The sequence below is a fragment of the Halichoeres trimaculatus genome, unplaced genomic scaffold (assembly GCF_033239565.1).
Source record: "Halichoeres trimaculatus isolate MK-OKI-2021-1 unplaced genomic scaffold, fHalTri1.1 fHalTri1_scaffold_5, whole genome shotgun sequence".
Taxonomy (NCBI): Eukaryota; Metazoa; Chordata; class Actinopteri; order Labriformes; family Labridae; genus Halichoeres; species Halichoeres trimaculatus.
Window position 1 is genome coordinate 165,001 of NW_027437183.1, and position 25,000 is coordinate 190,000.

The following is a 25,000-nucleotide window of genomic DNA, read 5'->3' on the forward strand; positions in this document are numbered from 1 at the left end:
CAGAGCTGAAAACATGAAGATACTACAGGGGCAACAGAGGGATGGAATAAGGACGTGTGTGTGTGTGTGTGTGTGTGTGTGTGTGTGTGTGTGTGTGTGTGTGTGTGTGTGTGTGTGTGTGTGTGTGTGTGTGTGTGTGTGTGTGTGTGTGCTTTCTTTTGTCCCTGTTCTTCAGAGAGTCGGTGAAGGCCACCTCCTCATAGCTCCTCAGAAAACCTGCTGACGGAGTCGACTCATCACTGAGCGGTGAGTCAGCGAGCCTTTGTTTGTTTGTTTGTTTGTTTGTTTGTTTGTGTTTGTTTGTTTGTTTTCAGGTGATTCCAGGTAAAAAGGTAAACAAAGAAACGTTTCCTCCCTGATGAAACAGCTTTAATCTCTTCTCTCTGCAGAGCCGTGACAGAGTCGTGTTGCTGTGGAAAGAAAGATCCTGAGCACTCTTCACACCTCGGCTGTGAGTTTTCACACTCGTCCTCTTGTTCTTTTCTTGTTGTTAAATCAGCTTCACAGCTCGGAGACGCCGCAGAGAGGAGAAGAAGATGACGAGAGTCTTCATCACTCAGCTTTGACTGTTTACTGAGGCAGAAATCAAAGAAACCAGAGTCAAACGACCACAGGCGACTGTTTTTACACTCAGGTTTATCATCAGGTGGGAAGAGTTAGAGCTCTGCTGTCAAAGAAAAGACGTTTCCTACAGATAAACCACTCAAAAATAAAACCGCCAACACCTCATAAGTCACAATTTGTGATAGATATTAGGGCTTGTGCCTTACTTAAATAATAAGTGAAATAAAAAAGTTAAAGTAAAATGTTTAAATAATAAAAAAGAGAGAAATAATTAGCTAGTTTCTAATTTGTGCAAACGTGGATAAAGTGATGCTAAAATTAAACCAAGTGTTAAACGGTCACCAACACAGCTCCAGGGTTAAGTTCAGACACCTAACCGCTCTCAACTGTCACTCAAACAGGCCACGCCCCCTCACGTTGATCTCTAATCTTAACACATAAATCCAGCCCGTCTGACACTGTGACCAAACTGTTTCATACCTGAACATTAACATGTTTATTTCTGCTCTTTTAACATGAGGCTCTATGAAGGGCTGTCTCACTTTTGGGGGCAGCCTCTAGTGGACTCTGGAGGAACTGCAGTTTTGGGACTTCTGAATTGGGGTCAGTTTCCAGCCCTGGAAGTTGGAGCTTCATCAGATTCAGAAATCATTTTATTTCAGGTGAGAGTTTAAAACTCATCGTCAGAGTTTATAAGTTTGTCCAGTTCAAACTCTCCAAGCCTAAAAAAGTTTTCCAGTCTGAGCTTTGTGATGAATGTGTGTCCAAGGTGCCGCAGCGTCTGGTCTGAGGATCTCTGGAGGTTTCTGGGGTTATTTTTTCAGCAGTCTGTGTTTCTTCTGCAGCCCGTGATTAAAAAGCAAAGCGAGCGCAGACGCGAGGCGTAATGAAACAGCCGTGTTGTGAAATTAGAGGCTGCAGATGGAACATGCATACATCACTGTCACGCTGCCCGGCTGGCTGCAGTGACTCAATCAGCTGAGGGGGGAGCGTGTAAACAGAGTAAAAATAGTCCGAGGTGATCATCCATTAATCTGGAGCTGGGTGCAGCTTCCATGGCTCCCTCCGTGTTGTAATTTCAGTTTGTCATCAGAGTTCACGGCCCTTTGAGCAGAATAACAACAGCACTTTGCCTCCCCGCGTGCATCAGGAAAAAAAGAAAAACCTACAAATAAAATAAACACGCTAATGGAGGCTGCAGCAGATCATGTTTCTGTGTGATACGGTGTAAATCTGCAATAACTCGTTGATAATTTACTTAAAGAAAACAGAATAATGAGTCAAACTTCCTGAAAATCCACTGATTATGTTGGTTTTCATCAAAATACAAGAAAGGCAAAATATTAGGGACATCAGCCTCCCTAAATTAATTTTTCTGTTTTCATCATGTGGTTATTATATATTTATTATTTTAATCTGCCTTTTACCTCACAAAGCATTTTAGTCAACACTGGTTGTTTTTAAATGTTCCAGTTAAAGAGGGTTAGCCTGATTTTACTGGAGTTATTTTTAAAAGTTTCAAAACAAAACAAAGGTAATTCTTAAAAAATGTAAAATAAATTGACTTCAGCTATGAGAAATTCTTTTTTTTTCTTTTTACTATTGGCTTAGAATATATATATATATATATATATATATATATATATATATATATATATATATATATATATATATATATATATATATATTACAAAATCCAATCCAAAACAGCTGGAATGTATGAGAAATAATTAAATAATGTCTAAAAACTATAAGTAACCTCTCAAAAATGATAACAAGACCATCTGATTTACTTCAATTTGGTAGCAGAAGCTCAGTGCCCCCCCCTTATGGCCCAGCTGTAGAAAAACACGTGCTCTAACGCCCTCCTGGTGGTCAAAACATGACTAACTGTCCTCATGGGATGTAAAACCATGAGCTAAAGTGCTCTCAAAAAACACTCCGAACTTGTTGCCCTCCACGGTGCCCAGAACATTTTGTGGGTCCCTTTTTTTTTCTTTTTGCCCCTGCCCTTCAAAAGTCTGTGAACACCACTGCTGTCCTCTTTTCACAGGGTGATTTTTTTTTTTTTTTCAAAGGGGATTGATAAAGTAAATATTCTTCTTCTTCTTCTGAACTGTGTTAGTACATTAATTGAGAAAAATAGCTTTAAAGTCAACTTTGTACATTTTTTAAAATATACTAAGTCATGATTTTCATTGTTTGACATCAGTCTGACTTTCTTAATCTTTTTGTCTTTTGCTCATTTAAAGTCTCTAGCTTTGTTTTTCCGGACCTTTTTTTTAATAAACTTGTTAAAAAATAATAATAATAAAAAATCAGATTCCGGTTCAGGTGTTTTTGAGTGGCGCATCTCATCATTAGACGATCTCTGTTTCGCAGTAGCAGTCGTCAGGCGCATGCGCAGCCTGATCCCCGCTGCGCGCTGACAGCGAGCTGCTGCTGCTGCTGCTGCTGCCCGGTGACCGTCGCTCTCCGCCGCTGTTGTTGCTGCTCGCTCCGCTCCACGCGGTCAGCTGCTGTCCGGATACAAACCGACACCGGAACCTGGACTTTGTTCCTGTTTCAGGACCCAGAAACTGCTCCAGCTGGGAGTTTTCACGGAGCTACGGGCTCTCCTCCTCCCGGTGCTGTGAACGGACCGTCCGCGGAGGTAAGAGTCCGCTCTCAGTGACAGTTTGGAGGGATGGAGGGGCTGCGGGGTGTCCCATCGGCTCTGCTCGCTCTGCTCTGCAGGAACCACAGGTTCAGAGCTGGGTTCATGTTTCAGGAGCTTTTATTTCTCCAACATTTACGTTTTAGCGGCAACTTTCCTCCGGGATGTCCGTCACCGTCCGGATCCAGCTCCGGGGAAACACTTTCTGTTCCTGCGGTTCAAAGGTTTAAAAAACACGTTTAAAAAACACGTTGAAAGCTTTAAATCTCATTAAACCAACTCCCTGCGGTCTTTGGCGGAAGTTGTGCTCCATCATCACCTGTCCGTGTGAGGTCACAGGATCCAGGTGGGCCTCTGATCCACCTGTCCGCTGAGGATCGATCACATATCAAGTTTCCTCTTTAATTAATCAATACTCTGCTTTCCTGCCGGGTCAGGTTTCATCCGGGTCTTTTTAAAGACGTGTTGTTGACACTAATCCATCAGGAGCGCACAGGCTCCATGAAAATGACATTAAAGCGTTAAAATCAGAGTTTAATTTAATTTACAGCTGAAAGAAAAGTGGACTTTTCCAGTTTAAAGCGCTTCAAGATAAAATGAGAGGAAATCTGATTCAGGCCTCAACAGAAACTCACAGTTTGAAGGGTGATGGTGTTTTTATCAATAAGACAACAATTCCCATGATTCCTCTCTGATCGGTGTGTTGACTGTGAGTGAGACTCCTGACAGAAACATTAAACCTGACTCCCAGATGTTTTTTTTTACCACAACAAAAACATTTAAACCATTCATGAATCAGTGACAGTAGCTACGGAGGCCCAGAGAGGACATGCTTTACTGAACAAATGCAGTGCAACTGTTTTCTGTGGCTTCATTTTGAGATCAGTTTAATTAAATATTTAGTCTAAAATCAGTGATGAAGATGTTTCCTGTTCTCGCGCTGCAGAAAGAAATGAAGACGCCACGAAACAAACGTAAAAGTCACAACACGACAGAAGCTAAAGGGCAAATTACAGGTTACATTTTTTTTGAGTTAACACCTAACATGGTCTGATAAAGGCAGTAGATTAAGTCAGTCGCTGATTTAGTTTGATATTCAACAAAAAAGGCTCAAATTTAGAGGGAGAAGTGTCTGTTTTCAGTGTATCTGAGTAAAACGCTCTTTTTCAGCATCGCCTCATTTGACGTAACAAAGAGACTCACGTTCCTTCACCCGCTTTGAGATAATGTGGATAACAGGTTGTCATGAGTCAGATCGAGCGTTTCAGGTCATGTTTTTCCTCAGTGTTATTTAATTTGACCGTCCTTTGAGATGGATCAGAGGTGTGTGGATGGATGGATGCAGAAATATTAGCTTATCAGGACATAGAGTCCACTTTTTCAGACTCGGTGAGTTAGCTTTCCTGCTCGGATTCGTTTTTGTGCAGCTGATAAGACGGGACTTCATTTCTGCATCAGTCTGAAAAAAAATCTGTGGTGCCCGTTTCTCAACAGGAAGATTGATGTGATGGAGTCTGTTTTATAAAGTCTGTGGGTGGAGTTCAGGATGGGAAACCAGGTCCAGGTGAGACTGACGCGGCTGAAGCAGCCTCTAGCTCGGCTCCCAGTGACAGACGTAAACAAAGATTTATCAGAGATTCAACCTGAGATTCAACCTGAGATTCAGCCTGACAGAAACGTGAGCTGAGCAGCGAAGCTAAGTCCTGGTTTCCTGACTCTGGATCAGGGGATAGACTCTGATAGACTCTGATAGACTCTGATGGACTCTGATGGACTCTGATGGACTCTGATGGACTCTGATAGACTCTGATAGACTCTGATAGACTCTGATAGACTCTGATGGACTCTGATGGACTCTGATAGACTCTGATGGACTCTGATAGACTCTGATAGACTCTGATGGACTCTGATGGACTCTGATGGACTCTGATAGAATCTGATGGACTCTGATAGACTCTGATAGACTCTGATAGACTCTGATAGACTCTGATGGACTCTGATGGACTCTGATGGACTCTGATAGACTCTGATGGACTCTGATAGACTCTGATAGACTCTGATAGACTCTGATGGACTCTGATAGACTCTGATAGACTCTGATGGACTCTGATGGACTCTGATGGACTCTGATGGACTCTGATAGACTCTGATGGACTCTGATGGACTCTGTAAACATGTTGATGTGAACACAGCGTTAAGCTACACATCACTAGCTAACAGCGCTAACTCAGGACACCTGCTCCTTTCTCCTCTGGTTCTCCTCACACCTCACCTCCTCTGGTCTCCTTCAGACGTTACTCCTCCTCATCCTGTCCTGGTCCTGGTCTCCATCTTTCCTAACAGGCTCACAGTTATAACCCTGAGGACCATCGTATGGACAGGAACTCAGATGATCTTCCTGTTCATCGACAGCAGAGACAGTCTGATCCATGTTTGTTGAACGGAGGCAGAAGCAGAGGGACTCCTCTCTGTGACGTCACCTTCAACACCTCTTTTTAATGCACAAGTATAAAAACTCGTACTCAAACGTCTCCAGGAGACCCTGTGGTTTATTAGCTTAGGATTTTCTTTCAGGAAATTGTTTTTAAGTCATTTTCCAATAGATTTCTTAACAGTTGTCTGTAACCTGCTGTTTGCCCTTTAAGAGGGCAGTTTTTCTAACGGACACAGGAAGTTGCTAAAGAGAGGAAATGGTTTTATTTTTCAGAGATGAAGTTAAAGAAGAAAATCATTTATTTACTTTCTTAACTTTTCTGTGTTCGTTGGAATAACTACCCTCTTTAACTTCCGTTGTGGCGTTTGCGTTTGTGTTTTTGCTCTTGCATTCGTGTTGTGTCTTTTGCACATGGTCTGACCCCTACTGGCCACCGTAGACAGTAGCTGGAGGCTTTGGGCCGCGAGCACAGCAGAGGTCGTAGGTTTATAAACTGTTGCTGCATTTTGTGACACGCGCCCGGTCTTCCACCAGGTTTGTTGATCTCCTGAAGTCCTGCTCAGTCACGTGAGGCTCTGTGAGAGCTCATCAGGTTTTCCTCTGAGCCTTCGTTAAGGTCAGAGGCAGACATGAAGTTCCTCTTCCTGTTCTGTGAGGGCTACTGGGAGGAAGTGACTGAAATCAGGGACTCTGTCCTGGTTTAGCAGCTTGATGGGTGTGTGTGTGTGTGTGTGTGTGTGTGTGTGTGTGTGTGTGTGTGTGTGAGCTGCGTCTTCCTCTCTGCCTGATCCAGATCAACACTGGGCTCTGAGTGTCCAGGTCAGGTTTCAGCCTGGGAGGTCCTGGGGGTCTGATGTGTATCTGGTGTGTCCCGGGTCAGTGGAGCCGGCTCCGGCTGCTGCAGGTTTCTCCTCTGAGCCTGAAGAATGTAAATAGAAACGGTAACTGGAGCCTGGTGCTGGTCCAAAGTCGGCCTGCAGGAGCGCGAGCAGCTAAAAGTGTTGACTGGGCCTCAGCGTGTGTGTGTGTGTGTGTGTGTGTGTGTGTGTGTGTGTGTGTGTGTGTGTGTGTGTGTGTGTGTGTGTGTGTGTGTGTGTGTGACACCTTCCTGTTGATCAGCTGGTCCTGGGCTGTGTGTAAGGAAACACTGATGTTATGCTAACAGTAAATCCTCACAGACTCTGACAGACGTCTGACCGCTGGGCGCAGACTGCAGGTCAGCTCAGGCTGCAGCTCCACGCTCTGTCCCTGCAGCTCTCTTTGACCTTTGACCTTTGACCTGGGGGTGATCAGATGATCTCTGGTGTATCAGATTACCATGACCTTACTGTTCTCTAATCCTAAGTTCGACTTCAGCAGCGCAGTGATTTATTTTTATTGATCCAGACAGTCGTTCTCGCTGATGAAAACATATGGAGCAGGAGATGCTAACTGCTAACAGCTAACTGCTAACAGCTAACAGCTAACTGCTAACAGCTAACTGCTAACAGCTAACTGCTAACGTAGAGATGGTTCCAGAGACCAACAAACTTGTCCTCTGTCTTAAAGTTCAGACACTACTCTATGACTCCACATGGTGGCGCTATAACCAACCTGTGTTTTCCTGAGAGGAGCTTTAAAGTCTTTAATAGATCAGATTCTGTGAATGTTTGTCCGGCTTCACACTGAATCATGAGATTATCATCTGTGTGTCATGTACTCAGGCCTGATCTATCGTATCGTATCGTATCGTATCGTATCGTATCGTATCGTATCGTATCGCAGCGTATCGTATCGTATCGTATCGTATCGTATCGTATCGTATCGTATCGTATCGTATCGTATCGTATCGCAGCGTATCGTATCGTAACGTATCGTATCGTAGCGTAGCGTAGCGTAGCGTATCGTATCGTATCGTATCGCAGCGTATCGTATCGTATCGTATCGTATCGTATCGTATCGTAGCGTATCGTATCGTATCGTATAGTATCGTATCGTATCGTATCGTATCGTAGCGTAGCGTATCGTATCGTAGCGTATCGTAGCGTATCGTATCGTAGCTTATCGTAGCGTATCGTATCGTATCGCAGCGTATCGTATCGTAGCGTATCGTATCGTATCGTATCGTATCGTAGCGTAGCGTAGCGTATCGTATTGTATCGTAGCGTATCGTAGCGTATCGTATCGTATCGTATCGTATCGTAGCGTATCGTATCGTATCATATCGTATCGTAGTGTATCGTATCGTATCGTATCGTATCGTATCGTATCGTATCGTATCGTATCGTAGCGTATTGTATCGTATCGTATCGTATCGTATCGTATCGTATCGTATCGTATCGTATCGTATCGTAGCATATTGTATCGTATCGTATCGTATCGTATCGTATCGTATCGTATCGTAGCATATTGTATCGTAGCGTATCGTAGCATATTGTAGCGTATCGTAGCGTTGTGCGCTCTATCATCAGTTATGAGTCAGATTGTTGTGATTGTTAGGGGTTAGTAACTAACCAAACGTGATGTAAAGAAGTTTAACTTAAAACATGAGAAATCTCAAAGATAAAACTGATGGGACCTGGAAGTGAAGATCGACTGAGCGCCTCTGTCACAATCTGGTCTTTAGTCTTTGGTCTTTGGTCTTTAGCTCAGAGTTTTGGTTTTTCTTGAGTTTCAGTTCTGATTCCTGTCTTGTTTCCTCTCTGCGTCTGTAGTTCTTGTGGTTTTGGTTGGTTCAGGTCTTGTGAGGGGTTTTGGTGTTTATTGTTAATACCTTGTGGGTTGATCTGGTCTCTGTTTTGGGTTTTCTGTGTTGGTTTTGGTGAACATTTCATTGATAAAATCTGAGCTAGAATTCCTTCATCTTTAGTTCAGAATCAGCTCCTATCACAGGTAACTGGCTCCACCTCCTTCTCATTCATCCCCGCAGCGTCTCAGCGCTTTAACACAGTCGGACGCTGAGCGTCTTCTGGCTTCAGCGGGGAAGCGTAGAGTGGGTTGTTCCACTGTGGAAACTGGACGGTCATTGGATAAACGCTGGGCTTTGTCCCGCCCATCGGACGCTCAGCGTCTCTGGGGGTCTATGAGGCAGTGGGCTGGCCTGGACGCTGGGCTTCTGCATGATGATTGGATGATCTGTCTGAGGCTGAATCCCTTTTTGATTGACAGTGAAATGAGCCAGTCAGAGATCTTGAAGTATAACCCTCCACAGGAGCATCTTCTGAGGTTTTATCGATCCCCAGTGAGTTTACTTTTCTTAAAAACGACGAGCGTTGTGTTTGAAGATTCTCTCTCTTTTCACCAATAAGCAGCTCCAGCTGAGGAGCTTCTCCCCCTGTCACTCACACTTACAGCCTGTCGTAGTCTCATGTAGCAGCTCCAGCTGATAACAAGCTGACACAGAGGGGAGAATTTACCTTTAAATAGATAAATATATTTATCATAAAAGCAGGAAAAAAATGAGCTTCTCCTCCTCGACTGACCAGCAGCTGACACTGATGCTGATATATCGTAAATGTTGCTGCGCCTCTTTGTTCTGTTCCTCTGGTTCAGTTTGGTTGTGTTGTGAGATCTTAGGCTCCTCCTCCTGCTCCTCCTGCTCCTCCTCCTCTCCTCCTCCTCCTGCTCCTGTTTGTGCTCCCAGCCTCAGCCTGAACCAACATGTGATAAATCTGTTAATCACAGCCAGAGGAGGAGCCCGTGGGCCTCCTGACGAGGGATTAATCATTCAGAAAAAGACTCCAGGTGTTCAGCAGCTGTGAGCGTGGAAACAGACGACCTCTCAGAGAAACAGGTGGACGATAAAAACTGTTTCCACCGACACACTGAGCTCTACCTGTGACATCGTGCTGCTTTGGTTAAAACCAAACCAAGACCTGACACAGACCAGCTTTCTCCGCAGAGTCGCCCCCTGCTGGACAGGAGGAAGACTGACGGTTCAGGCCCTCAGACAGTTTGATTGATCAGTAGCTGACGGAGCGACTGCATCAGATCCAGCTCTGCTAACGTCGGCCTCTCATAAATAATGAGTGTGTATTAATATTCAGGGAAACCTGCGTCAGCACATTGTTTACTCTGCTGCAGGAACTGAGCGCGTGCAGAGGTGAAGCAGTGAAACCTGAGCAGGAGGTTCATGCTGCCATCAGCTCTGTCTACTCCTATTTCACCTCCTCCTCCTGCTCCTCCTCCTCCTCTCTGAGCCGTCCTCCTCCTGCTCCGTACGCCTTCAGAAAGAGCCGTGAAGATGAGAAGAGCAGGAATCTGATCTGTGCTGACAGAAATACCTCATCACCAGAACACGCTGTGATTTTACTCTGAGAGTCTCTGAGGACGACTCTGCTCCTCTAACCTTTGATGCTCTCTACAGCTCTCTGCAGCTCTCTGCAGCTCCCTGCAGCTCTCTGCAGCTCTCTGCAGCTCTCTGCAGCTCTCTGCAGCTCTCTGCAGCTGTCTGCGGCTCCCTGCAGCTCTCTGCAGCTCTCTGCGGCTCTCTGCGGCTCTCTGCAGCTGTCTGCGGCTCTCTGCAGCTGTCTGCGGCTCCCTGCAGCTCTCTGCAGCTGTCTGCGGCTCCCTGCAGCTCTCTGCAGCTGTCTGCGGCTCCCTGCAGCTCTCTGCAGCTCTCTGCGGCTCTCTGCAGCTCTCTGCGGCTCTCTGCAGCTCTCTGCGGCTCTCTGCAGCTCCCTGCAGCTCTCTGCAGCTCTCTGCAGCTCTCTGCAGCTGTCTGCAGCTCTCTGCAGCTCTCTGCAGCTCTCTGCAGCTCTCTGCAGCTGTCTGCAGCTCTCTGCAGCTCTCTACAGCTCTCTGCAGCTCTCTGCAGCTCTCTGCAGCTCTCTGCAGCTGTCTGCAGCTCTCTGCAGCTCTCTGCAGCTCTCTGCAGCTCTCTGCAGCTGTCTGCAGCTCTCTGCAGCTCTCTACAGCTCTCTGCAGCTCTCTGCAGCTCTCTGCAGCTCTCTGCAGCTCTCTGCAGCTCTCTGCAGCTGTCTGCAGCTCTCTGCAGCTCTCTGCAGCTCTCTGCAGCTCTCTGCAGCTCTCTGCAGCTCTCTGCAGCTGTCTGCAGCTGTCTGCAGCTCTCTGCAGCTCTCTGCAGCTCCCTGCAGCTCTCTGCAGCTCCCTGCAGCTCCCTGCAGCTCTCTGCAGCTCTCTGCAGCTCTCTGCAGCTCTCTGCAGCTCTCTGCAGCTGTCTGCAGCTCCCTGCAGCTCTCTGCAGCTCCCTGCAGCTCTCTGCAGCTCCCTGCAGCTCCCTGCAGCTCTCTGCAGCTCCCTGCAGCTCTCTGCAGCTCTCTGCAGCTCTGCAGCTCCCTGCAGCTCCCTGCAGCTCTTTGGTTGCTGGAGTCATAGCAGCTAGCTTACATTGCCCAGTTACAGTTGCCCATCGGGGATTTTTTCGTCCTGTGAACTCACCACCTGTTCAGGAATGAACCTGAAACATCACCGCTCCTCTCGCTCATTCAGAGCCGGTCGTTTCTGAAGCTCTGAACTGTTTGTTTAAAATCTGAAAATTTCAGGAATTGATGAAAATAAAAATGAGGCGCCTGAGCTTTGGTTTCAGGAACAGGCGCCAACTTGGCAGAAACTCAGAGGACAAAACCATCCATGAATTCATCACCTGGATCAGGACAAAACTAACCAGCTGCAGAGGAGACAGCAGACTGAACTCTACGCCGTTCAGAGCACGCCGTGAGGGACGGAGCAGACTGTGAGGGACGGAGCACGCCGTGAGGGACGGAGCAGACTGTGAGGGACGGAGCACGCCGTGAGGGACGGAGAAAACTGTGAGGGACGGAGCACGCCGTGAGGGACGGAGCAGACTGTGAGGGACGGAGCACGCCGTGAGGGACGGAGCAGACTGTGAGGGACGGAGCACGCTGTGAGGGACGGAGCAGACTGTGAGGGACGGAGCAGACGGTGAGTGTATGCGTCCCTCTTTAATACTGAATGAGTCGCTCAGCTGCAGCTCAGGCCATGGTTACGGTTCAGATCGTCTCTGAGAGTCTGCGCTGAGTCAGGAGTTGTTTCTGATGTTTCCATCTGTGTCCAGCTGCTGGAAACAAACGTTAAAGATCCAATGAGAGAGCCACAGGGAAACACGGACAGAAACCACGTATGATCTGTGGGCGTCACAGAGTCGTTGGTACAAACACTGGGAACAGTTTCTGTCCAGGTTTCTGAGTTCCTGCGCTCTCTGGTTTTGAATCAAACGTTTCGGTTTCAGAGGGAGGTGAAACACGTGAATCTGTTCAGTAAAAGTTGTCGTGTTTCTGCCCCCGGCTGTTTTTGGAGCCTCTCTCTGACTCTGGAGTCGTCGTTTCTCTCAGGACCAACGCAGCGACCAACGCAGTGACCAACGCAGCGACCAACGCAGCGACCAACGCAGCGACCAACGCAGCGACCAACGCAGCGACCTGGTTGTTGTCAGATTGAAGTGAATCTTCACGCCAGGCGCCGTGGCTCCGGTGAAACCTCCTGGTTTTCCTGTGAGAGCTGCTGAGCTGGAGGAGGACGCCGGCTGCTTGTTTCAGGCTCAGTGAGGGAGAAACAGGAGCAGGACGTCTGCCAACATTTTCACAGGGACTGAGATATTCTCGCGGCGTTCCTGCTCTGGCAGCTTGAAAGGAGGATTTCACATCCTCTTCTGCGGCGCTGGCACATTCAGCAGCTCCCTCAGGTGAAGAGCTTGGCTCCAGCTCGGCTCCAGCTCTGCTCGAGTCTGGAGGAGCGTGAAAATATGATTTCAGGGTTAAACTCATAATTCAGACACATTTGGCCTTTGTCCCGTTTCACGTCGTCCTCTGCCAACATCCCACCAGGACAGAAGCCTGCTGGGCTTTTTCCTGCTGGACACGTTTCACCATCACATCATCGCTCAGGAATAATCACTTCCTCTAGGACTCAGCTTCCTCCGTGAGCGTTTGGCCCTGAAACCCCTCGTTCAGGAGGGAGAGCAGCTTTTTCATGTTTTCATCTGTGTAACAGACGCTCTGTGAGCACGGGGACGGACGCTCTGTGAGCACGGGGACAGACGCTCTGTGAGCACGGGGACGGACGCTCTGTGAGCACGGGGACAGACGCTCTGTGAGCACGGGGACGGACGCTCTGTGAGCACGGGGACAGACGCTCTGTGAGCACGGGGACAGACGCTCTGTGAGCACGGGGACAGACGCTCTGTGAGCACGGGGACAGACGCTCTGTGAGCACGGGGACAGACGCTCTGTGAGCACGGGGACAGACGCTCTGTGAGCACGGGGACAGACGCTCTGTGAGCACGGGGACAGACGCTCTGTGAGCACGGGGACAGACGCTCAGACACATTCAGGCTGAGGTGTTTGTCTTTTTTAATTATAGATAAATATTCTCCACAGTTCTTGCTGCAGACAGAGCAGAAACGTGGAGCAGAAACGTGGAGCAGAAACGTGGAGCAGAAACGTGGAGCAGGAACGTGGAGCAGAAACATGGAGAGGAAAGAGAGGAGTGAAAAACGTAGCTGCAAAAGTCACCAAGACAAGAGAAAACGTTCATCCAGAGGGTCAAGATTTGCAGCAGGATCCCTGTAGCCTTAAACTGGAGCCACAGCCCCAACTAGTGGACGGAGGCTGCACTACAGCCTACACCAGACCTCCACCTGATCCACCTGATCCACCTGATCCACCTGATCCACCAGACCTCCACCTGATCCACCTGATCCACCTACACCCTGACGTTTGGCTCCATCCTCCATCAGTGCCAAGCAGGAACCTCAGGTCTAAGAATGAGGAGGGAACACAGACGTGTTATAAACTGCAGTTCCTGGAGTGTCCACTAGAGGCTGGCTGCAGGAGCACCAGAAACCACACACACACACACACACACACACACACACACATACACACACACACACACACACACACACACACACATACACACACACACACACACACACACACACACACACACACACACACACACACACACACACACACACACACACACACACACGTTAACTGATTCAAAAAGGATTTCCGTCTGAATGGATCGTTTCTCTATCAGCACATTTTGAACAGGGAAAACATTTGTTTTTGACATTTTTTTCAGAGATATTAAAGTTTTGCCCGTATAAGCTGACCTGACTGACAGGTGAGCTGTAGCCCTGTAAAGAAGCTGGAGTTTTTCCTCTTTACCTCATCCTGACTCCAACAAAGACAGATAGAGTCAAGTAAATATGGCCGCTGATGACACGGGGCTTCAAAACTCTGCATCAGAAACAAATGGGTGACATCACAGAGACTATGGTCAACACTAAGGCTGTGTCTGAAATGGCATACTAACATACTACATACTACATGGTCGTTGTGTATATACTGTATACTACATACTATAAGTATGATTAGAGTGCCAACCGTTTACACTGTAGTATACTACTCGGTTTCCCATGATGCATTTCAAAACCTCCAATGACAAAAATTGGAAGCTACATAAGTCTATGGAAGCACACCAGGCTATCAAATATCTCTGTTGATTCTCCACATTTGAAAGTTTTAAGAACATTTTAGGCGAGAAAGTCGTCACGTAGAAAACCAAAATGTGGTCATTTGGGCCACAAAACGCACGGATACAAATTTAATTTCGACATTTCGGACATTCTGTTAAGAGCGCCAATATACTATGGAAGAAACTTCCGGTCCGCTCCAAAACAAGAGCCCAATTTACAAACACGTTAAAGAACTTAAAGGAGATAATAAAGGGTGCTTTTATTTTGAAAACAGGAAGTTCGCTTGTGGATGATTTTTAGCTAACACCGGTCTCAAGACGAATTCATCTCTCTTCAAAAAATTAAAAAATGTTTACTGCTCGCAGACACCGAAGACGATCCGTCCGTCGCCTCAGGCACTTTATTTCTTTGTACTTACGTTTAGGTTTCCCTGTAGAGCTAAGTCCATTTTAGTTGCTTCTCATCTTGTCATCTCATTCTGTATTTACGTTTATAAATACGGGGTTCGCAATGCATTATGGGGCGTGTCAGTACGACTAGTATGCCCACCTCCCATACTTACAATTTTTACCGATATAGTTTATATCCGGGTATTTCTCGCGCACATAATCTTTTCATACTATTTAATGTGAACGCACTACATACTATTTTTGACGTCACACTTAGTATGAGTAGTACGTTAGTATGACATTTCAGACACAGCCTGACTGTTTGCGTTATCAGGACAGCTGGAGTCAGAGGACTGAGCTTCCTTCACATTTAAAGTCTGTGTGATAAATGGATCTTTTCCTGTTTGCACCACGTGGTTCAGCATTTTGTGGCGTTTCCTGTGACTAAAAGCCGAACGAGTCCCCAACAAGTCCCAAAGATGAAATCTGTTTCTGACTTTTGTTTGTGAGGACTTTGTTTCCTGTGGTGGGCTGAAGGTGCAGCTTGTTTGCAGAGAGATCTGATCGTCCTCTGCAGAAATTTTAAAGAGGGTTTATTCTGTTTTTTGTTGTTTCAAACATAGATACAGAGTTTTACCCTGCATGTTCAGACTGAGCGTGTGCAGGTTTTTAATCTTCTACGTGTTCATATGTTGTAGAAATCCCTGAATGTGTCTGTGAACGAGCGATGGACTGATCCAGCTTCTCTGGTCCTGATCCCTGGGCTTTGAGTATCTGACTGTTTCAGCTCAGAGAAACCCACTTTAACCTGTTAATCCTTTACTTTAACAAACTGCAGACACACGGTGAGCTGCAGGGGTGTATGGAGCAGGTGTTTCTGCTCTAAACCTTCGTTTCCACGCTCAGGGAGGTGACGGAGGAGCAGAGAGGTTTAATCTGAGCGTCCTTCAGTCTGTGTCCAGGTTTCCTCCCTGAGCTCCGAGCGCCGCGTGCTGAGCCGCGAGCCGAGCCGTGAGCTGCCATACGATGTCTCCATTACCTGACTGACACACACACACACACACACACACACACACACACACACACACACACACGCCTCCTGCTGTCCGTACACTCTGCTCGGGGTGGACGGTGTCCTGTGAGGAGCTGATCTGCAGCTCTCTGGTGTTAAACTCTCCTCTCGTCGTATTTGTTGGTGTTTCACGTCGGCAGCTGGAGAATCCTGAAAACCAGACGCTCGTTGTTCCTCTTTAGTTTCTGTTTCAGCTTCAGTTTCTCAGAGTAAATCGGCGGGCGCTCAGAGATCAGGTCTGTGTGTCCTGGTCACAGCGTCTGCGACTCAAACGTGTTTCTGTCAAATTAACTGAAGAAAATCATAAATCAGAGCTTTATCTTCAGACTGCAGGATAACAGGAAGATATAAATCAGGAGTGGTGTTTTACTTTGGGATTATTTATGAATTTCAGCCTCTAAACATCTGAACTCTGTAGATCCACATCCTTCAGGTCCTGATTCATCCTGCACGACTCAGAGGAAGAATCCTCCAAAAACACATAAAGGAAAGCAAAACTTCTTTATTGACCATTTTTAAGAAAAGAAAAGAGTTGTCACTTTCCAAACCAGCCACTAAAACCCTGTTTTTATCGTCCGTGCTCTTAGTTGGAAGTTGATGAGTTGAGTTTAGTCTCTGATGAGTTCAGACGTCGAGCTGTGAGCTCCAACCTGGAAGGGATCAGATCAGATTTCCTCCTGATGAACTCAGACTAACCTCTGCAGCAACTCTTCACACTTCAGATTTCTGTCTTCAGCTCAAACATCAAGGTGAACAGCATCGATAGCATGATGCTACTCTGCCCTCTGGTATTCCCTCTGTTGCTGGGTTAGCACAGCTAGCTCGTCCATCTTATTGGAGATAGATCTTACGTTCCCAATAACGATGGATGGAAGGACAGGTCCATGTCGTCACTTCTTAGCTCACACCTGAGAACCAGCACGTCGTCCTCACCTCCTTCTCCTCACCTTGTGGGAAACATCTGGCCTAGCACCAGTTAGCATTGACATGATACAGGCTGCTAACAGCTGATTTCACATGTAAACAATGCAGCCATGGTTACATGCAGGATCTCCAGACAAACACAGGAGAAAAGTAGTAAAAATATCACTGAAGACACAAAAAGTTTGGTGTCCATGACCAACAATGAACCATACAAAGTAATGATCCACTCCAAATACAAAGATGACGAAAAAGAGACAATTACAAGAAACCAACAAAGAAGAGAGAGCTGCTGCAGCAGGCAGCCATAGCCAACAGGGCGGCGCCTAGCAACCTGCTCTGTTAGCCCGGGGTGCAGCTTTCACAGTCCTGCAGTTTGTTACGATCAGGGGAACAAACTCAGATCTGGATCAGAGAGGTCTGATGGTTGTAGGTTTGACCTGGCATTGAGCAGGCACACCTGTGAACAGGTGGAGCAACAGTGGTGGCCTGGAGCCACCTGTACTGAGCTGGCTCCTCCCTGATTGGTTCCTTACTCTGACCCTGAAAAAAATGTAAACATTACTTATTTTTTTGCGTTTCCAGGCTGATCTGTTGACCCTGTTTCCTACTTTTTCTGAAAGTTGAAAAGTTTTCCTCTACGTTGTCCAGAAACATGTGGTGGTTAATTCGTTAGAGCTGATTGGCTGAATCACCTGGTTACTCACAGTGATGTGATGATGCTGACGCCATGTGTGGAGTCGCTCAGTGGGAACAGGTTGACTCACTTTGACAGAGAAAGTGATTTGTTCAGTTCAGATCCTGATATTTAGCCCCCACACATTAATCACTCCACAACTACAACACATTAGCATTTAGCATTTTCTTCATCAAACTGGTTTTCCACAGGAAAAAGTGCTGGTTCAGGAAAACTGAAATAATTATTCAATATTCAGGAAACAAATGGTTCATGTGATTATTATTTCAACTCATAAATGTTTATTTTCCTGTAGCGTCTGTTCATAATGTGATGTAACAGACATTTAATGACGGATAAACTCCGATAAAAACATGAAAACATCCCATGAAGAAGCATCACGGCCTGTTTCCAGACTGTGGGGATAAAACTGGAGAAAGGTGCAGAGACGAGGACGTACTGTAAAAAAATGGACGTCATCTTGCTCGGCTTGAAGTGAGGTCTCCTAAAAACTGCTCCCCCTGGTGGCTGGCTGCAGTATAGGTTTAAGAATCCATCTCCCCAGTCATTCCAGATGAGCTGTGGTCAAACTTTAAAAAATTAATCCACCTGGTAGAAATGTTTCTCACGTCTGATTGTTGTGGTGATTTGAAGATATCATTTGGCTGTCTGTATCCAAGTCCTCTTTTTTCTGAAGAGTTTTGTTTTCATTAGTTATACGAGGTTAAAAACGAGGCTTTACGTAACCTTTAACGATGATTGACAGCTGACGTTCTCGTGTATTTTTTTTGGAGATTATAAAATATGTCTGGAGGTAGAGTCAGGAAGTGATTAGACTGAAATAAAAAACAAATTATTAATTTTGTCATTCAGCTCCACTCAGAGTCTCTCAGTCCCTCAGAGTCGGCTTTGGCTCCAAACCCGTACAACGCTAAAAGGCAGAGCTGTCCACTCTGTATACAGTCTGTGGTACCGGTACCTTAAAATAAGGCTGGTATCACCCGATGCTGATACCTGGTTTTGGTACTTCCCTAAAAATCATTCACCAAAAACGAGGTTAGAGGGGCTGTGAGGAGTTTGAGAGTGATCTTCAAAAAGTTTCCCTCAGTCTGACCAGGAGATCCCCGTTTCCACCCAGCGGTCCGGTTTGGATCAGAACAGTTTGGTACCAGTTGGCTCAGTTAGCTTGATCCTGTTTGCGTTTCCTCAGCCAACCCTGCCCCCTCCTGGCAGGGGGCGTGTGGGAACCAGAGCAGACCCTGTACTGAACTAAGACCTGAAACCAGAGGAGTGGTGACCTCCAACATCAGCTGATCCTTTCTTTAAGCTGAAATCCTGAAGGAGGCTTTGGGAGGAACCAGAGCAGGCCGGAGAAAACCCTGGAGTCAGAAAACCCTGGAGTCAGAAAACCCTGGAGTCAGAAAACCCTGGAGTCAGAAAACCCTGGAGTCAGAAAACCCTGGAGTCAGAGAGATGGTTCAGGAAGGTAACGTCTGTTTGAGGGGACGGCAGCTGGCAGCTACAGGTTTGAAGACGGAGGACCTGAAGACCCTGCAGACGGACCTGAAGACCCTGCAGACGGACCTGGGTCTTTTTGGTCTCGTGCTGGTCTCAGTTTCAGGAAAACACTGACGTTAGCTTGTTGTCACGCGTCAAACCTTAGCGCTGTGTAACTGAACTGATTAATACTTTACCACGTCGAGTTGTGTCCAATAAAACTTTGATCAAAGATAATTTGATCCAAAACAAACACGTCAGGTTAAAAGTCACATTCTTTCAGACCATATATGTGAGACTCCGGGCCAGAGGGTGGCGCTGCAGCCACATTAAACAGATCCTCCCTACAGCAGCTCTCGGTGCAAACGTCCCTCAGTAAAATAACAGAATTTAAAGATTAGATCATATCCACCTTCACAGTCGTTAACTGAATCTCTAAAGCTCGTTTCCACCGAGTGGTTCAGTTCTGTTCGTCTCAGCACGGCTCACATTTTGTCTGTTGGTTGGTTCTGGTGTCAGACATACTGATCCGACCCCAGAAGGGGGCGCTACAGACACGACACTTGTTGAAGTAAAGTGTGAGCAGTTAGCAGAGAGTTAAGATGTCGTCTCCTCTCCACAGAGGATTTGACTGAAACGCTGAGACGTTGTTTTTTTGTTTGTACAGTTTAGAGACGGACGTTCGATCTTTACGATTAAAAAACCATGTCGACATAAAAACGTGGAGTTTGTCCCCACACAGTGACGACTGTAGGAAAGTGAATCTGATGAAGGAGGTTTTTCTGCTGAATTCGTTCCCAGATTAAAACAAAGAGATGATTTTTCTCTCTCTCCTGTTGTTTGTGGATCCATGATTTATGGATGACGTCTCTGTAAAGAACGGCTCCACGCTGCGTCTGTTTCACACATTAACTCCACTTCCTACATCATCAGTATCTCACTTTTCAAACCTTTGATTTGTTTCCCATGTCCCCGCTCAACATGACCTTCATCCATTTTTCACACCAGATGAAAACCATCAGCTGATTCCTGAAACACACAGACACACACACACACACACACACAGACACACACACACACACACACACACACACACACACACACACACACACACACACACACACACACACACACACACACACACACACACACAAAGACAGGAAACACAGACTTTCTGCAGAGTGTAAACCTCTCTGAGCTAAAGATCTTCACCAACAGGAGATGGACGGTGAAGAGGGACGGTGAAGACGAGGATCTGAGCTCAGCTTCTTCCTGTGTCGCTCAGAATAATGAAGTAACGTCTCCGGCTCTCTGCTCCTCCTCGTCACTCCGCAGAAACCGTCCACGGACTCCTCATCTCCTCATCGATACAAAGGGAGCAGCACTGTCTCCCAGTCTGGATCGATCTCCTCCTTTACTCTCAGCAGAAACTTTTCACTTAGTTGGAAAGTTTGTCCTGAGCTCCCTCCATCGTCGGCCGGCGGTTTGGCATTCAGCCTCGCGGAGAGGACGGCGACAGGGTCAGGGTTTGACATTTTCACAGGAAGCTTTAAATCCTCCAACCTGCTGAGAGGAAGTTTAACACCTTTAACTCTGAAACTACTGCTGCTGTTTTCCTCATATCTAAAATATCCTTTCCTTTCATGAGGTCTGGGTTTGAAGATTTCCATTACGCCATCGTTTTAACGACAGGAAAGAGTCTGACAGAGGTTTGATTAAAGCAGACGTTAAAAACAAACTTACAGCAACTTTAAACAACGCTTTAAATCTTCATCTGAAGAGGAGCTCTTCACGTTTAATTGTGCTTTTACTTTCTCCTTTAACCCCCAAATTTAAAGATCGCTTTGACTCCTGTTTTATTTCAAATCACATTTTATTTTGAAAGGACATGAATCTACTTCCTCTTGACCAGACGTCTGCTACCTTTACCTTCATAGGAGCAGTTTTTCCTCAGCTCACCTGGGTTAGAGTCATTCAGGAGCCACAAAATCTACTTTACCTTCACCATAAAAAATATATAGTGTCTACTACAGATTCTATACATGGTTAAAATCTAGTGAATAAATATCTACATCACAAGATTTTTGAATTTATGTAATTGAACATGTGATTTTTTTCTATTTTTAAAAAATTAGACAAAATTTCTAAAAATTTGACTTTCTTAAAAAAAAAAGTAATTTCAGGATTTCAAAAAATTGCAATAATTATAGAAAAATCTTAAATTAAATAAATATGCAAAATAAAAATATTTCAAAAATTAGCAAAAAACATCCAAAATTTTTGAATGAAAATATTGCACAAATGTCACAAAAAATTAAATGTAATAAATTTGCAACCATTTTAATTTTTATTTCAACAACTTGAAAATATTTTTTAAAAATTTACATTTTTTTGGGCAAAAATCAAAACATTTTTAAATAAAAAACAAAAAAAAATCTTTTTTTTTTGAAAAGTTGTGTCCATTTTTGTCAGTTTAACAAGTTTTCTTTGCTGTTACACGTCTGGGTCCTTGGAGCTGTGTGTGGGGAAATGTTGGAGTTCATAAACTGCTTTAAGAGTTAATCATGGAGGATCTGGGGCATTGCTGCAGAGCTTGTTCCTCAGAGCAGTTTTCATATCACTGATTTTATGACTGAGGTTTTCCACTGCACGCTCAGAAACACTAAGATCACCAAACTTTCTCTTTCTCTTTGTTTACCTGACTGACTCTCTGATAACAGCTGTTTGTGTTTTCGCAGTTGGACTTTGTGTGATGGGGTTTCCCAGGAGTTTTCCCCTGAATCATGACGTAGTCAGCACCTGTGTCTCTCTCATGGTGTAATTAGTTAACTGGATGATTATTTGCAGTCGTACCTACGGGGCCGATCGGTAACAGGACGTTAGGACTAACAGACCTGTTTGTTTTCTGACTGAACGAGCAGACGAGCCTGAACAACAAACCCACAGACTGTTGCTTTAAGCTGCAGAGTTTTTATTTCCAAGATGAAGAAAATGTTGGAGAAACAACAAACTGTTTCCCCGACATCAGAGAAATAAGACGGACCACAGTGTGAGTCTGTAATTAAAGGCTTACACACACACACACACACAGACACACACACACACACACACACACACACACACACACACTGCTGGTGCTTTTAGTGTCAGACAGGGAGGAGTGTGTTGTGCTTACTCTGGTGTTTCAGGCCCACAGTGCAGCACTGATCCATTAATGCTTTAATGAAGCTTTAATCCTCTGGAAGAGACGACCCTGGATCAGCTGTTTCATCACAAAGCAGCTGTGTCTGTGTGTCTGTGTGTGTGTGTGTGTGTGTGTGTGTGTGTGTGTGTGTGTGTGTGTGTGTGTGTGTGTGTGTGTGTGTGTGTGTGTGTGTGTGTGTGTGTGTGTGTGTGTCCGTGTGTGTCAGCGTTACAGCAGTGATAACTTAAAAAATGTACATCTGACTGAATCAAACTGAGTCTCATCAAAACTACTTTAACGTATGAAAGCAAAGTAAACCAAACTGAATTAAATCCTTCCAGATCAAAACAGCTTTTCCAACTGAACCAGCTTGAGTGTCTGAACCAGTTTGAGTTTCTGAACCAGTTTGATTGTCTGAACCAGTTTGAGTGTCTGAACCAGTTTGAGTTTCTGAACCAGTTTGAGTGTCTGAACCAGTTTGAGTGTCTGAACCAGTTTGAGTGTCTGAACCAGTTTGAGTGTCTGAACCAGTTTGAGTTTCTGAACCAGTTTGAGTGTCTGAACCAGTTAGTGTCTGAACCAGTTTGAGTGTCTGAACCAGTTAGTGTCTGAACCAGTTTGAGTGTCTGAACCAGTTTGAGTGTCTGAACCAGTTTGAATGTCTGAACCAGTTTGAATGTCTGAACCAGTTTGAGTGTCTGAACCAGATCGAGTGTCTGAACCAGTTTGAGTGTCTGAACCAGTTTGAGTGTCTGAACAGAATAACTTTACACAATCCAAATCAAGCTGAGTTAAGCAGATTAAAATCCAACAAAATTGACTTTATTCTCATTTAATGGATTTGCCACAGTGTCAACAGGCAGAGGTGAAATGAGCCTGACTCCTTCTCCTGATTGGCTGAATTTGACCTGTGATGTCAGGGAACATGTTGGGGTTTGACCAATCAGAAGGAAGTCTGTGTTTGTGGTTCATCGTTTGTGATCAGAGGGAGAAACACGGTAAATCTGGAGGAAATAATTCAGCTCATGTTGGAACAGATTAACAGTTAATCTCTGTTTTATAATCCTGGAGGTTTATCTGTTCTCGTTTCCTCTTCACCTCCTTCCATCACCTGCTCCAATCATCACGTCCTGAAGCCCTGATCAGACGTGGCGCTCAGCTCGGAGCGAACACGATGAGTTTCTGCAGCTCTGAGCTGATTTCCAGGAGAGCGGCTTCAAACAGAGACTCAGAAACTACAGAGACCAGGTGTTGATGAGCATCCTCTCTGTCCGGGTGTTTTTCACTGGACTTCTTTAAACCTGGTGTAAACCCCTCGCTCTGCTCTTTGACTCATCGCTCCTCCTGCTGGTGTGACCCTGAACTCTGACCTGTCGCCTCAGAGCCTGATGATAGACGCTTTATGGAGAGTTTGACGCCACCTCTCCTCTCTGTCAGATTTTAACAAGCTTTCTGCAGAAGTGGAGCATGCTGGGAGATATCTGCGGTTTCCTAAAGGTAAACATGGATCTGTGTGTGAAGCAGCAGCCCTCCTCTCTGACACTCTGAGTGTGTCTGAGTGTGTGTGTGTGTGATTGTCTCCAGCTGCGTCTCGCTCCTTCAGCGTTTCAGCTCCTTTAATCGTCTGTGCAGCAGCAGCAGTCGGACTGCTCCAGCTCAGCGAGGAGATCACCCTGAGTCTGAGTCTGAGTCTGAGTCTGAGTCTGAGTCTGAGTCTGAGTCTGAGTCTGAGTCTGAGTTTAAAAACCTGTAAATGTTCCTGTAAAAGTTCATCAGGGTCTGAAAAACTGTCTGTGAGCCAGAAGAAGGCTGAGCCACGGGGTCAGGACTCACAGAGCTCCTCAAAAGAAACGACACAAAGAGAAGATCTCTGTCCCTGAGCCCACACACACACACACACACACACACACACACACACACACACACACACACACACACACACACACACACACACACACACACACACACACACACACTGTTAGCATTCATGGCGCCTCCTCTCGGTGTGTGTAGCGTGTGAGCTGAGGCCGTCACGCCCTGACAGACGAGCTGATTTGTGACGGTGTGTGTGTGTGTGTGTTCTGGGGGGAGGATCTGGTTACCTGAAGATGGCTGTGTGTCACCTCCTCCTGAGTGTCTGCACCTCCTCCTGCTGTCTCCTGCTCCTCTGCTCCACCCGGCTCTCTGACACCTCCTCACGCTCTGATCAGAGTATTTTTAGTTATCAGATTTCTCTGACTCCGTCCTGAGACTGTGGATTAAGAGCGCGTTCGTCTTCTGTTGTCGGATCAAATGTTTGTCATGAAAGCTTTGAAGCACAGAACAAGGCTCCCCGTCTCTTTCTGTGCTTCCCGTCGCGGCTGGCGCAGACGCAGGATTGCGTGGGGCGTTGTTTGAAGCCATGTGTGAACATTAAAGCTCGCTCAGAAAAGTTCCCCTCAGCGAAAACGACCTGAATAAACACGCTCACCTCCTCCTCCCGGGGTTCAGTCTCCTTCAGCAGGCTGGAGGAGGTGACTGGAGCTGCTGGAGGTGCATTATGGGTAATTCTATCTATCTATCTATCTATCTATCTATCTATCTATCTATCTATCTATCTATCTATCTATCTATCTATCTATTTACTATCTATCTATCTATCTACTTATCTATATATCTATCTTTCTATCTATCTATCTATCTATCTATCTGTCTATCTGTCTATCTATCTATCTATCTATCTATCTATCTGTCTATCTGTCTATCTATCTATCTATCTATCTATCTATCTATCTATCTATCTATCTATCTATCTATTTACTATCTATCTATCTATCTATCTATCTATCTATCTATCTATCTATCTATCTATCTATCTATCTATCTATCTATCTATCATCTATCTATCTATCTATCTATTTACTATCTATCTATCTATCTATCTATCTATCTATCTATCTATCTATCTATCTATCTATCTATCATCTATCTATCTATCTATCTATTTACTATCTATCTATCTATCTATCTATCTATCTATCTATCTATCTATCTATCTATCTATCTATCTATCTATCTATCTATCTATCTATTTACTATCTATCTATCTATCTATCTATCTATCTATCTATCTATCTATCTATCTATCTATCTACTTATCTATATATCTATCTTTCTATCTATCT

At 45.5% G+C, this 25,000-nt stretch overlaps 1 protein-coding gene across 2 annotated transcripts in view; it reads left to right on the top strand.

Annotated features, from left to right (window-relative positions):
* The first annotated feature begins 2,977 nt into the window (after positions 1-2,977).
* The window catches only part of LOC141790198 (spermatid perinuclear RNA-binding protein-like), a 74,844-nt gene continuing 52,821 nt past the window's right edge, over positions 2,978-25,000 (top strand). The window contains exon 1 of one of the 2 annotated variants that reach the window (XM_074669897.1): positions 2,978-3,217. The gene's annotated coding sequence lies outside the window, so the exon portion shown is untranslated. The remainder of the gene's footprint in view (positions 3,218-25,000) is intronic. The other variant, XM_074669896.1, reaches the window with a different exon arrangement.